This window comes from Chlorocebus sabaeus, chromosome 5 (genome assembly GCF_047675955.1).
Source record: "Chlorocebus sabaeus isolate Y175 chromosome 5, mChlSab1.0.hap1, whole genome shotgun sequence".
Classification (NCBI taxonomy): domain Eukaryota; kingdom Metazoa; phylum Chordata; class Mammalia; order Primates; family Cercopithecidae; genus Chlorocebus; species Chlorocebus sabaeus.
The window spans coordinates 57408675-57423227 of record NC_132908.1 but is presented as its reverse complement, the minus strand read 5'-3'; positions in this window follow the sequence as shown (position 1 = coordinate 57423227).

Sequence of the window (14553 nt, the reverse complement as noted above, 5' to 3'; positions counted from 1 at the left end):
CAAAATAAATCCACAATTTGATACATCATAATAAACCAGAATAAAAAACAGAAAAAAGAAAACTTTAAGAGGAACAAGAGAAAAATGAAACACTACTTTCAAAGAAACAAAAGTTTAACATCTAACCCCTCAACAGGAAAAATGAAAGCCTGAGAAAGTGGAATGACATTTTCAATGTAAAAAAATCACAGAAAGCAAAATGCAAGTGCCTACTTAGAATTTAATTATCAGCAAAAATATTCTTCAATAATAAAGGGGAAATAAGGACATTTCAGACATATACACAAAAAAGTATCTTCCATCCTCAGACCTGCATTAAAAGTAATTCTAAATGCTTGTCAGACAGAAAATGACTCCAGATAAAAAAAGTTGAAGAACAGAACGAAGATCAGAAAATGAAGGTGTATAACAATAAACATTGAGTGTATACAGCAAAAAATATATACTTTTTTTGAAATATAGTGCAGTGGCTCATGTCTGTAATCCCAGCACTTAGGGAGGCCTAGGAAGGTGGATCACCTGAGATCAGGAGTTCGAGACCAGCCTGTCCAACATGGTGAAATCCTGTCTCCACTAAAAATACAAAAATTAGCTGGGTGTCGTGGGATACGCCTGTAATCCCAGCTACTCAGGATGCTGAGGCAGGAGAATTGCTTGAACCCGGGAGGCGGCGATTGCAAGTGAGCCAAGATCATGCCATTGCATTCCAGCCTGGGCAGAACGAGACTCTGTCTAAAGAAAAAAAAAAATTGAAATAAAAATGTATAATTAAAACATCATATGCAAGACTATCTAATTTAGGAGGATTAGGAAGAGAGTAAAAGATTTAAATTCTACGAAGTTTTTGTGCTATTCAAAAGGAAAACAATGGCTTTGACTGACATTAGAATTTGATAAGTTAAGCACACATATTTAATAGTTATTCATAAAGTTTAGCCATAAAGTTTCAGAATTAGAGAACCTCATTACCACACTAGTAAAGAAAACTGGTTAAAGCCATTCTCAAACAGTCAAAAGCAGATGAGGGAGAGAGGATGGGGAGAGAGAAAGAGAAACTTAGAATAGACAAGATAATTAGAAAGCACAAAATATCCAAATAAATCAATACCTATATTAACTATAAACACACAAGCTCCACTGACTAAAGGTCAGGGAATGATGATAGAAAAAAGACATACCAAACAAACAAAAACAAAGCATTCTTTACCATCAGAACTTCATTAAAGGAAACTAGCTTTTCAAGCAGAAGGAAAGATTCCAGATAAGAGGTCTGAGACACAAGAAGAAATTTTTAAAAAGCTAGCAAACGTAAGCAAACATTAAATATATAAAAGAGTAATGACAAACTGGAAATTAATTGACTAAGCAAAGAAACAAAGGTAATAACTTAAAATAATAGACTGTAGAAATGGTGTTAAAGTGTCCAACCCACGACATTAGGTAGCAGGAGTTGTTCCCACATCTTCCATTTCTTGCATTTTCAGGTGAGGATTCATTACATAATTTTGCCTTTGTTTATGCCACTCCCTCCACCTGGTTATTTGTTCTTCCTTATCATCTTCAACTATTATATTAACTCGAAATTTTACCCAGGTGATGTATCCTTCCAAATTGTCCAAAATGACCTCTTCCTCACTCTGATGATCCTGTGTTAAATTCTGCCTTAATTTTGATTGCTCCTGTCTTACATTGTTTGCAGTGACTATTTTGAATTCATCTTAATATTGCTCAAAATTCTCAACATTTTAATTATAAGCAAATATATCCATATACAAGTGAGTTCATGTACATGCACAAATAAATTCTTGATTCAAATAAATTTCAGTAGCATGAATGTGTATCACCGATGCCTGCTAAGGGCTTCATTGTTGTTTCATCAGGTAAATTTACACAGCTAAAGTATTTATACTTAAATACATTACCCAAATCTTTTATTAGCTTATTATGTGCAAAAAAATAGCAGGCAATAATACAGTATTGATATCGTTTCTGTACAGGGGTTCTAAGAACAAACACATTTTATGGCTTCAAAAAATGCAAATCAGGAAATATAGAAAAGCTGAAACCGGCTGTACTCTAAGCTCTTTGGAGCTCAAAAGAATAAGTTTTATCTTAGTTCCAATGAGTACTTAGGCTAGCTTTATGTAATTCAATGTCCTTACTTATTTCTAATGGAAATTTAGAAAAATTTCGATTTTGTCTGCGTTATGTCTTAATCGTTTTAACTCTTGAACAGGGGCTGCAAAGAATAAAAAGAACGCTAAAATCTCAAAATCATAACCTGAAGTTCTACCTATAAGTCAAATACAATTATTCAAATACTGAATCCCAACTGATGAGGTCATATGGGGTAATACACCTGATTCTTTCAATCAAATCCTTAAAGGATTCTTAATGAAAATTAACCAGTGAAAGAGTAGCTTAAGGATCTCCTGCAGGATTTATTCAAGAATGATTTCCTAGAAGTCTGTAGTCTTTGAAATGGAGAAACGGATTAAAGAAGGGGGCCTATTAAGGTAGAAATAATTATGAAGGTGATTGGCAAAACAGAAGCTAAATTATAAACACCAAATCAGTAGAATACAAAGCAACTGAAGCTTAAGAACAGATCATGAAATAATATTTTCTTTTTACTTCCTCGGAAGTCTTGCCTGTGTGAACCACTCGTTGGTACAGTCACTGGAAAAGGTTTTCAGGGGTTTCAAATATTAATCGGGTTATTACTTAGCTCAAAAGTATATATAACACAGTACACTTAGCACTACAAGATAATGATTCAAGATGATTCTCCTACGAATAGTTTTCCTTCAAATTAAACCTTTAATACTTACAATAAGTATTTCATTTGTAAATTGCTACTTTTCTGTAAATGACCTGTTAAAATACGTCTTGAGGCCGGGCGCAGTGGCTCACGCCTGTAATCCCAGCACTTTGGGAGGCCGAGACGGGGAGATTACGAGGTCAGGAAGATTACGAGGTCAGAAGATCGAGACCATCCTGGCTAACACAGTGAAACCCCGTCTCTACTAAAAATACAAAACATTAGCCAGGCGCGGTGGCAGGCGCCTGTAGTCCCAGCTACTCCAGAGGCTGAGGCAGGAGAATTGCTTGAATCCGGGAGAAGGAGCTTGCAGTGAGCCGAGATCGGTGCCGCTGCACTCCAGCCTGGGCGACAGAGCGAGACTCCGTCTCAAAAAAAAAAAAAAAAAAAAAAAATCTTGAACCTCTTCCAGATTACTTAGCCTATGCTGAATCATCAGGAAAACCTAACCTGTTGAGACATAGAGAGATTTTGAATAAATCAGTGTAGAAAATGAAGGATTTACTTTATTCTTAACTTTGTATCCCTTATTCTACCTGCCATTTATGCCTGTAATAGAGAGAATTGTTTAAGAAAGAGGAAACTGACTGCTATCGCTATCACATCTCCCTAATCAATATACTAAATTTTTCAAGATGACTTACAGAAAAATAAAAATAATAAACATTAACATTGATAGGATTATCTTTTAATTACTCATTATCATAAGTATTATTTTAAAATCAGACTCTTACTGGATTCTAATTATTTATTCAATTATCATCTCTCTACAAATTACCTTTTGAAATTTTTTGCCATAAATTCTATCATGCCTTATTCACAGTAAGTGGTGAAAAATTTATGTCAAGTAAGACTACTTTTGAAATTTCTTCTTTAAATGCATGTAGTGACAACTAGGGGATTTGAGTTCATATAATGGCTCAAAGGCAAAGAAATTTGAAATTTCTTCAAGGATGCAAAACCTGAAATAATCTAACTTATAATTAAATATGAATAGATGCTTGTCTAGACTAAAACACCACAATAATCTTAACATATATTTGTAATACACAAACCATGAAATGCTTAAAGGAAACAAATGCATTTTGAAATTTTCAAAGTCAAACTTTATACCCTTATTTTCACAAATTCTAGGTTCTAAAACTTAATTTTCGTCCTATATTTCAGCCTATAAACTCCCACATGTGGTCCTGATGGTGATGTTCATGACATTGCTGATTATTCCACTGGTAACTGGGTAAGAGCAAAATGCTAAATATGACGTTAACTGTTCCTAGGAATTTAGTAGAAACAATGGTGCTCAAGCCAAATCTTAAGATTTATGTTCCTGTCTTTTGAGGAATGAACTACAAAATGCTCACATCAAGAATAAAAACAGTCATAATTATCACAGCTATCATTTGTTAAGCCTTAATTATATACCAAATAATGTTATAAATTCTTCACATTTTCCAATTTAATATTTTTCCTTCCTTCTTTCCTTTTCATCGTTCTTCTTTCCTTTTTCCTTCTTTTCTATCTTTCTTTCTTTTTTCTGGAACATGAATCTCAGACTATTAATCTAGAGGTCAATAAGAGCTCTCATGAAATTTACATTCTTTTATAAAGAGTGGGATATGACAGCAAATAGTAACCAGTACGCACATAATTAAGATGATTTCAGATAGTGAAAAGGACTTTTAAATCAATACAAGTTGGAAATGTGAAATTTGCTAGCAGTCATCTATTTGTGAAGGTGTATATAAGGGTGGGATGGTTCTTCATATAGGCTTGCCAAAGAATGTCTTTCTGAGAGCAAATTATCCAAAGTGCATCCTATATCTGGCAAAGAACACAGGCACCTGGAGAAAGATATTTTTAGTAAGAAGGAACAGCAAATGAGAAGCTTCAAGGTGAGAATAAGCCTGACATGTTGAGGGGGAACAAGACCAATGTGACAAGATCAATACATTGGAAGCAATAGTTAGGAATGTGTTGTAGAGTTTTGATGACCCTAGAACAACATTTACATATTACTTCCAAACTGATATGTAAATCTTTTAAATCAAAATTACTATGGTTACTTCTGCACTTATTAATATTTATTGTTAGAACATTCCTAATACTTTTTTTTTTTTTTTTTTTTTTTGAGACAGAGTCTCGCTTTGTCGCCCAGGTTGGAGTGCAGTGGCGCAATCTTGGCTCACTCCAACCTCCACCTTCCAGGTTCATGCCATTCTCCTGCCTCAGCCTCCCGAGTAGCTGGGACTACAGGCACCCGCCACCACGCCCGGGTAATTTTTTGTATTTTTAGTAGAGATGGAGTTTCACCGTGTTAGCCAGGATGGTCTGGATCTCCTGACCTTGTAATTCGCCCGCCTCGGCCTCCCAAAGTGCTGGGATTACAGGCATGAGCCACCGCGCACAGCCCTAATACTTTTTAATTTATAAAACTCATTCATAAATGTTATCTCATTGGTCTTCACAACAGACTTGTAAAAATCTCTGCTGTGTAAATAAGAAAATTGAGTTTGAAGGACTAACCAAAAGTTTAGATGCTACTAAAGTTTAAACCAAGCACAAGAACCCAGGGTTTTGAACTTCATATGTTCTTTCCTTTGCACAAATCTGCTCTTTTACTTTGAGTTCCAACTCAAAATACGAAGGATATGAAAACATTTGTTTGCGATTGATTTAAAGCTCAAGGGAATAAGATACAACAATCTATCAGTTTCACAAATATGAATATGCTTGTAACATTGATTCAAAACCAGATGATCAATATCTAGAAAATTCTTATCTCCACAGATTGCACAATCAGTATAAATTATGGGTAAAAACTACTTTTGGGACCAAATATTGTAGGAGTCTTTCTTTTGCACATATTGTAATTCAAAAAAGATGCCAGATTGCTTGGAACTTCAAGTATTGATGTTTTAATGAGTAGACTATTTTCTCTAGTGGAGCACATCCAATTAAATTTAGCATTCAGTCATTTGCTAAAGGGACAGTCTGCAGCTTCTAATTGATTCCACTTCTTCTTTGCTTTCCCCCTCATTCCCACATGCCAGTTTGATGACTTGTTTGTTTTTCTAGGAAGCACCGAATATCTTCTGGGGATACCTATTCATAGAAGAGAAGTCAAGGATCTCCCATATTTAATATTTATCTTTTTGTTTTCTCAAATCTGCCTAGACTTTCCTTTTTATTTACTGTTATTCAGGTTTTAAAAATTTGAATTCCAGCTTTAATTTCATTCTTCATTCACTCATTTGGTCATTACTTCATCAAATACTTATTGAGTGCCTATAAGACATTGCATTAGGAATTAATGAACACCAGTGAATGACGCAAAAGTCTCCATCTTCCTGGAACTTTTATATATAGAGGTAAATTCTATGAAGTAAAAACCAGGGAATTATTCAAAAGGGGCAGGAGGGGCATGATTATGGATATGGTGGTTATAAGGGCATCCATAAGGCAGTTACATTTGCACATGTCGGTAGCATTCCCACAAAGGGAAGCAAGATGGGTAAAGATGTTGAGAAATAATATTCCAAGTAGGTATTTCAGGAAATGTAAATTGCTGTGGCACAAATGAACTGAGTATGTCACAGCAATGACAAGAACACCAGTGTTTCTGGATACTAATAAGCAAATGAGAGCAAGGTTGAGATTATGATCAGGGAGGTAAAGAGATGGTGGAGATGGGCAGGCTACAGGCCAAGGTCTAGAAACTGGTTTTAGACTTAAAAATTATGTGGCCTGATAAAACCTTTATGCCACCTTTCTAAACTGAAGAAGTAAGAGCAGCGAGGGAACTCTGAAGTTTCAAATCCCGAAGTTGTAATCTGATAAGCCTGCATAGATGAGGCATAAATAAAGTTCAGTCAAATGGCTCCTTGATGAAAGATTCTTTTTCAAAATGTCTTTTGTCAGTTCCTTGGAAATCACAGACCACCTTAGAAAGATATGAAACAGAATCCACACCGAAATTTTCACACCTCTGTAATCCAGCCATTCACAATAAATTCCTTATCCAACAATGTCAGAGGTTAGAATAAAAACAAATCATACAATAACAGTAAATATACTTGTTATTCATTCTCTTTCTGCTTTTTATTCAATTTTGCTTGCTTTTTATCAAAATTTATATACATGGGTTTGGAGGGTCTTTTAAGTATACTTACCTCAGCCAAGTTAATTCTCTTCAAGCCTAAAAATGAAGAGAAAAATAATATGCGTTGGAAGGTGTGGGTGTGCTAAGTGAGGCAGACTCTCTCCAAAACTCCAGGTGGGACACAAAAAAGCAAATTTCATAGACCGTACCACTTCCGGAGTCTGACGTGTTTTGAAAGCGCCCCACAAAGCAGTTTAATACAATCCATCAGTGGTATAATTACAGCACAATCTACAGCACAATAAAATACACCTATAAACCTTAATCCATTTCCATACAACTATCCTTACTAATGAAATCAGGAATGATGAATAAGAACTATGTACAATGGCAGGCTCTGCTCAAAAAAGGCTTCAGTTCTCCACAAGTTCTCCACAGGTCTCTCAAATATTATGCCATTTATGCAATTACAATCAGCTACTATTCTTAGGGGTTAGAGGCCTCTGCAAAATAAATGGAGATACTGCTTCAGAAAAGACTGCTCAATCAATCTAGAAATGTTTCTGCTTGTTCGTGAGGATGACATACTCTAATCTGTATAGCAGACAGCAGAGTTTCATTAAAAATCATGATTTCACAGCTCATTACATGATTGTCACATGAATACATCTTGCCCCAATCTTGATGGGCTGAGCTTTGTATTTCTTCTGGGTAGTAACCACTACATCCTACTAGAAAAGGGAAGCAGAACCAGTCTCTGGTGGTAGTTTTGAGAAGAGTGATTGGAAATATTGTAAATAATTTAGATCTTCTAACCAAAATGGTCTCCCTTTAGGAAATAATAGCATCTAAAGGCAGGACCAAGAGTGGTGGGTGAGTGGCTGCATAGAATAAGAGAAAAACCAATACAAATCATGAGGGCCCAGGTCTTAATTGACATTGAATCTGTCATGAATATCACTTAAAATCAGCACACGTCTCCTTGAAAGGATGAGGATTCCCATCTCCACCCCCAATCAGGGTATAAACCCACATACACTAGCTTATAAGTAAAAATATTTCCCTTCATTTGGAGGCCAATAGTCAATAAAAATGCCCACGTATGTTTTCTAACATGGAGTGACTTCACATGGAAGGCATTTAGTTATGTATTTGGTAGTTGCCCAATTCCTGCTTAATTAGACAAAATTACACAGAGTGAGGACACCTGCAACAGGTCTGCTACAAGAAAATCCAGACAGTTTAGGAATGTCTGAGATTGCCTATAGCTGGGGAAACAGTATTAAAGAACAGTCTGACTATGAGGCAAGAGTTACAGAGAGAGAGAGTAAATGATGTTTTGTTAAGTAGGAATGAACAAAGGCAGGATGGAGTGTAATACAAAAAAAATGAAGGCAAGCAAGGCATTCAGACAGGAGACTGAATTTCCCTCTAGGTGCTACCTAGACTGACAGAGCCAGCTGCTGAAGGAGATAGTGTAGAATGTGTCCACAATTGGAACCTAATTTAAAACACAAAGCAAATTCCTGTTGCGAGGGTTGCACTCACAGCATTCACTAAGTGTCCAAAACGGGGCAAGAATATACATTTCCCACCCAAATGAAGCCAAAGCTGTTTCTCACACAGCCTGATGTGGTCTTGTCTTCCAGGGAAGATTTTTGGCCTCTGAGATTCTTGACAATGTAGCCTCTTCCTTGGATTGTGAGGAATCTTGTCAGCAAGGTCATCCCCCACACCGTAGAATATTTGGGGAGTTCCAATAAGCCACTCATTTCTCAAGATCATTTACTGCTACTTTCTGCAAAATTCTTATATCAAACTCACAAACCTATAGTAACTGCAATGGGAGAAGCATACCCTAGATGTGGTACCCAGTATCGGTCAGTGCTGAAAGCTATTTTGGAAGGTCTTATGCTTAAACTCTTAAAATTGGCATGGAAAATGTAAACTTGGCAAGATGGAAATGATGGTTTAAAACGTGGACATTTAGGATAAGATAGAAACAGAAGGGAAGACCCACACCCGTAAATGAAGGTCAAGGACTTAAGGTCTACCTCTGTGACATGTGGATTATTGTAGGCATTTTGATAATCTCTCTTTATCTTTAATAATTGCTTGGATACCTGAAAGACTATTTTGCTGTGTAATACCCATAATTTCAAGGACATTCTCTCCCATCTTGCTTATCTACATAGAAATCAACCTCCCCTTTAAAATTCAGGCATTAGTGCTTTCCTTCCCCCTTGACTTTCGTGGGATGGAATGTGAATCATGCTTTTAGCGTGGGTTCTTTTTTACAATGTGTACATCTCAGATACTCATATATGTTGGTGACTTTGCCAAACAAATTGCTTGTTAGCCTGACTTCTATCTTCCTTATTTTCGCCCGCTCAGCAATTAGCATTGTTCTTGGAAGGTAGAGAATTCTAAGGAAATTTGTTAAATGCACTTTGAATTGGACCACCTAATGCACACACTCATCACTTTTTAAATCCCATTTCTGATAGTCACAAGATTGCAAACACCAAATTGCTTTTTTGATCAATGAGGGAGGCTCTGCTTCCTTCAGCAAATTTGTAACTCAATAATCCTGACCATTCACAGTTGGAGAGCATTCTACCACTTGTGATTCTTTCTGATCTCTAACTCATGCCCACTGGGCGCATTCCTTGTCAACCTCACCTTTGTCTTCTCTTTATTCTCTTTCCCCTACAAAGGTCTCAGCAAGTAAGGGTGTTAAGACTGTCATGAAAAATAAAGTATTGTACTACATTCTCAAGGACTTTCTATTACTATGATATAATAGAGCTGTTCTGTCTCCATCACGAAAGGTTGTTTTCTTTTAAGGATGTTTTCACAAATTTTAATTCAATTATTAACTTTTCAGGTTAAAAATATACTAAGTAAGGCCAACAAATGTGTTACATAAATCGACCAATTTATGTACTAAGTAAGGCCAATAAAGGTGTTATGTACATAGGATAACATTGATAATAATACTGATACTAGTATAAATTTAAGCTTGTGAAATTATTCAGTTCAAGCGCAAAACAAAAACAAGAACAAAGGTGGCCCAGTTGGTAAGAAAGATAGACGAGGTAAGTTTTCCATTTCTCTAGGACCTGAGACTCAAGATTTGCCTAGGAATACATTTTGTTATTAAGTTATTGTATTACTTGGATTGCACATCTGTAGAGACACTATGTGGCTATATTTCTATACAGAATCTTTCATTTAAACTCTGAAGTCATACAAGTCCTAATGTCATTGAGGGATCACCTATGCTATAAGGATTCCAGACAGGCACTTCTATGACCATCCCTCAAATAAGGAGGTTGGCCTGATACAATCTAGTGTTTTCCAACCCTAGCATTGTACAGTTCTCCACTATGGAGAATAATAAAGATATTTAGTGTACTTAATTGAGATAATAAAGAGTATTGTAATCAGCATCACCAGAAAGTTTTAATTATTATAACAGTGCCACCAGGAGTGTCTCTTATCTGTATTGTTTTAATTCTTACATGGATGTCTGTGTTTTTTCTATAAATGGTATATTTTCCTTTATGGATGGATAAATATTACAAATAATGACCAATAACCTCAGAAGGCAACCATTAAAGGCACTTCCAAAAAGGATTCTGCACTTAGAATTCCATCACAGAAGCTATATTTATGGTTCCTGCATAATAAGGTAATGCAAAGCAGCCTACAACAATTTATGTCCTGGCGTCTCTGCCACCATACCCTTCCTAAGGAGCAGAGCTACCAGAAAGTAAGAATGTCATATTTCCACAAAAATATTCATTACCCATTGCAGCTTTATGCCCCAAATTCTCCTCTGTTTAAGTATGTAGTTATCAAATTGAGTAATTCACATGTTACTACAGATTATTTGGGTAAATACACTATTTATTCTAAGTATATAAATTCTAAGTAAAATATATATATTCTATAAATATATAGAATATATATAAATATTACAAATAATATATAGAATATATATAAATTCTAAGTATATAAAGTACATATATTCTAAGTATATAAAGGATTTCCTCAACACACAGCCAAAGTGGATTTAACATATTCTCACTATAAATTCATGATCACATATACTGTCACTCACACATTTAAAAGATATGAATTGAGCACTGACTATAGGCCTGGCAAGGTAATAAGCTTAGCAGATACATCAGAAATCATAATACTGTATCTTTGATCAAGGGACATACAAGATATAAGGCAAACTTAATTGATATTTTTCATTAAAGATACATTGTGTGTGTGTGTGTGTGTGCGCACTCACATGCATGCATGTACATGTGTTTCCTGAGGGTGCATCACTGTTGTGTAATGACAAAGTGAAAAGTTTTGCTGTCATATGACTTGATGTTTGATCAATAACACCACTTTTAGCTAAATGTCCTTTTCTTTTCTTTTTTTTTGGAGACAGGATCTCACTTTGTCACCCATGCTGCAGAGCTGTGGTGCAATCTTGGCTCACTGCAGCCTCCGCCTCCCAGGATTAAGCAATTCTCCCACAGGCGCCCACCACAAGCCCAGCTAATTTTAGTATTCTTTTGTAGAGACAGGGTTTCACCATGTTGCCCAGGCTAGTCCGGAACTACTGAGTTCAGGTGATCTACTGCTTTGGGCTCCCAAAGTGCTGGGACTACAGTCATGTGCCAGCATGCCTGACTTAAATGCCCTTTTCTTTTTTTTTTTTTTTTGAGATGGTCTTACTCTGTTCCCCAGGCTGGTGTGCAGCAGCTGATGACAACCCCGCCTCCCGGGTTCAAGTGATTCTCCTGCCTCAGCCTCCCCGGTAGCTGGGATTACAAGTGCATGCCACCACATCTGGCCAATTGTATTTTTAGTAGAGACGGGGTTTCACTATGTTGACCAGGCTGGTCTTGAACTCCTGACCTCAAGTGATCCTCCCACCTCAGCCTCCCAAAATGCTGGGATTACAGGCGTGAGTCACCACATCTGGCCTTTTTCTTAAATAATCAACATTTGGAGTCTATACTACAAACGGAATATAAAGATGGCTAAATGGGATGGTTTTACATGTAAAACATGTTTATATAATACTTGAGACATCACTATACCTAGGATGCAAACAAAACATTTTTTATTTAATAATATTCCCAACATGTATACATTTTCATTTTACCATCTTTTTCTCAATCTTTATAAAGTTCACCTTTCAGCTTTAATGTGTTATCTATTCACAGCTTACTGTTTGCCTCATGGGCAGAAATGACATTCTTGTTATTGATCAGCTAGGGTCACTAAAAACAGTTCCTCATGCCATATCGAAGTGTTGTTTATCCATCTAGGGAGCTTTATAGCAATTGGCTAAAAACTGAAAAAGATATATGAGTAATGACAGAGTGCCAGCTGCCTGTTTCTCACTACGAAAGAGGCAGAATGCAGGATATCCAGGAAACTAACTCGAACAACAAAAAGACTAAAACTTGTCATGCTCAGCAGTTTACAATCTTTTTAACAAGACTGCTAACGCCTTTACTCAAGAGAAGACAACTTTTGATGAGGGCAACCTAAGATCTATTTAAAATCAATAACATCTGTGACTTTACTCTTTGAATATGAAGTTTGTCAATGTAGAACAATTGCTGAAAGTTATATCAATTACACATGAATACAGAGAAGATGATACCCTGAATCTACCCCCCTCCCCAATCCCTGAAACAAGTCACTTGAGCATGAAAGTCAATTTACATTTTTTTTCTATTCTAGAAATAGAATTTTCATTTTGTGTCATATTCATAAAAAAACTCATATATAACTCAGCAGGGTACTCACATGTGCCTAGAAACAATATTAGGTATGGGAATTACCTTTTGTATCATAAAGACAAAATTACTCACTGAGAAAGAAGATTTTAAAGGATCTTCAGGAAGCAAAGGAGGAAAAAAAAAAAATGATAGAGAATTTCATCCGAGACTGGAACAGTTGTACTGCTCATCCGCAGGTTTCTCATCCCTCCTGTATCAATTTTACATCTCTACTTAGATTCTCTTCTCTCCCAGGAGCACGAGAAGCTGTTAGATTTTAATGAAGACATGTTGCGGAGGGAGCAGTGGGGTTACAGATATGAGTTCAAATCCTGCAAAGTGTTTCTCAGGAACAAAGGCATGGAAGATTTGGTTTAAAGGGATTACGAATGCAGGTGCAATTAAAGCAAAGCAAATTTATTTAATATAGTACCGTAAGCATGTACTGTTATTATAAAATCTTCAAAATTATATTCTACTGATTGTGTGATATTTTATCAAGTAAAAATGCCATAGGCTACTTAACTAGTTCCCAATTAAAGACATTTATGTGTTTTCTTTTCTATTTTTTACTGTAGGGAAACATGCTGCAATAAAACTTGTACTTAATTGCTTCCTCTTTTCCCATACCCTTTCTGTATTCGAATATTTTTCTTGGTTTATGTTCACATAAGTATATTTATTAGGTCAATATTTGTTAATATTTTAAGCTCTTATTTATATTGCCAAGTTGCTTACCAAATGAATTTTTTAAATGTAGCTCTGTAAATGAGTGGTTATTTCACTGTATTTTTGCAAGCAATGGCTATAAGATTATAATTTTATTGTAACGTGACTGGTATTCACAGGTGGTAAGATGGTGAAATGGACCCAAAGGTTAAAATTTTTCAATAGCCCACTCATTTCTACTGAAATGTTGGTGAAATGTGGTCATAGTGGAGAAAAATCTTGTATGAGCTTCCAGCAAATTTCTGGGGCTTATTTTTTTTTTCCATTATAATTTAAGATTGAGGTAGATAATAAACCCAAATGTCTAAAAGATCACTTGATCATTTGACTGTCTTTGCCTTTTTAACCTGTTTTCTAATCCAAGGAAGTATTATCAAAAGATTATTAGGAACTGAATACAATGTGGGAAGCATCTCTGAGTTTGTCAGGGCCGGTTTAAAATATGTGTCGACTTAATTCAGAAAGAAACCTGAAAATCACTTTTATATGAAGTTGTTATATGCCTACGCAGTGTTGTCTTTCACATGTTCCCTAAAGAGTTATCAGATACAGACATGTTATTAGTGACAGCATGTGTCAATTCATGATAATAAAATGCCTGCTTAAAAAATCACAAGCACTCCTATATACCAACAATAGACAAGCAGAGAGGCAAAACATGAATGAACTCTGATTTACAATTGCTACAAAGAGAATAAAATACTTAGAAATACAGCTAACAAGAGAAGTGAAGGACGCCCTCAAAGAAAACTGCAAACCTCTGCTCAAGGAAACCAGAGAGGAAACAAACAAATGGAAAAAAAAAAAAAATCATGCTCATGGATAGGAAGAATCAATATTGTGAAAATGGTCATACTGCCCAAAGTAATTTATAGATTCAATGCTATTTCCATTAAATTACCATTGACATTCTTCACAGATTTAGAAAAAAAAACTATTTTAAAATTCATATGAAACCACAAAAGAGCCCGTATAGCAAATATAATCCTAAGCAAAAAGAACAAAGCTAGAGGCATAACACTACCTGACTCCAAACTATACTACAAGGCTACAGTAACCAAAACAGCATGGTATTGGTACAAAAACAGACACACAGACCATTG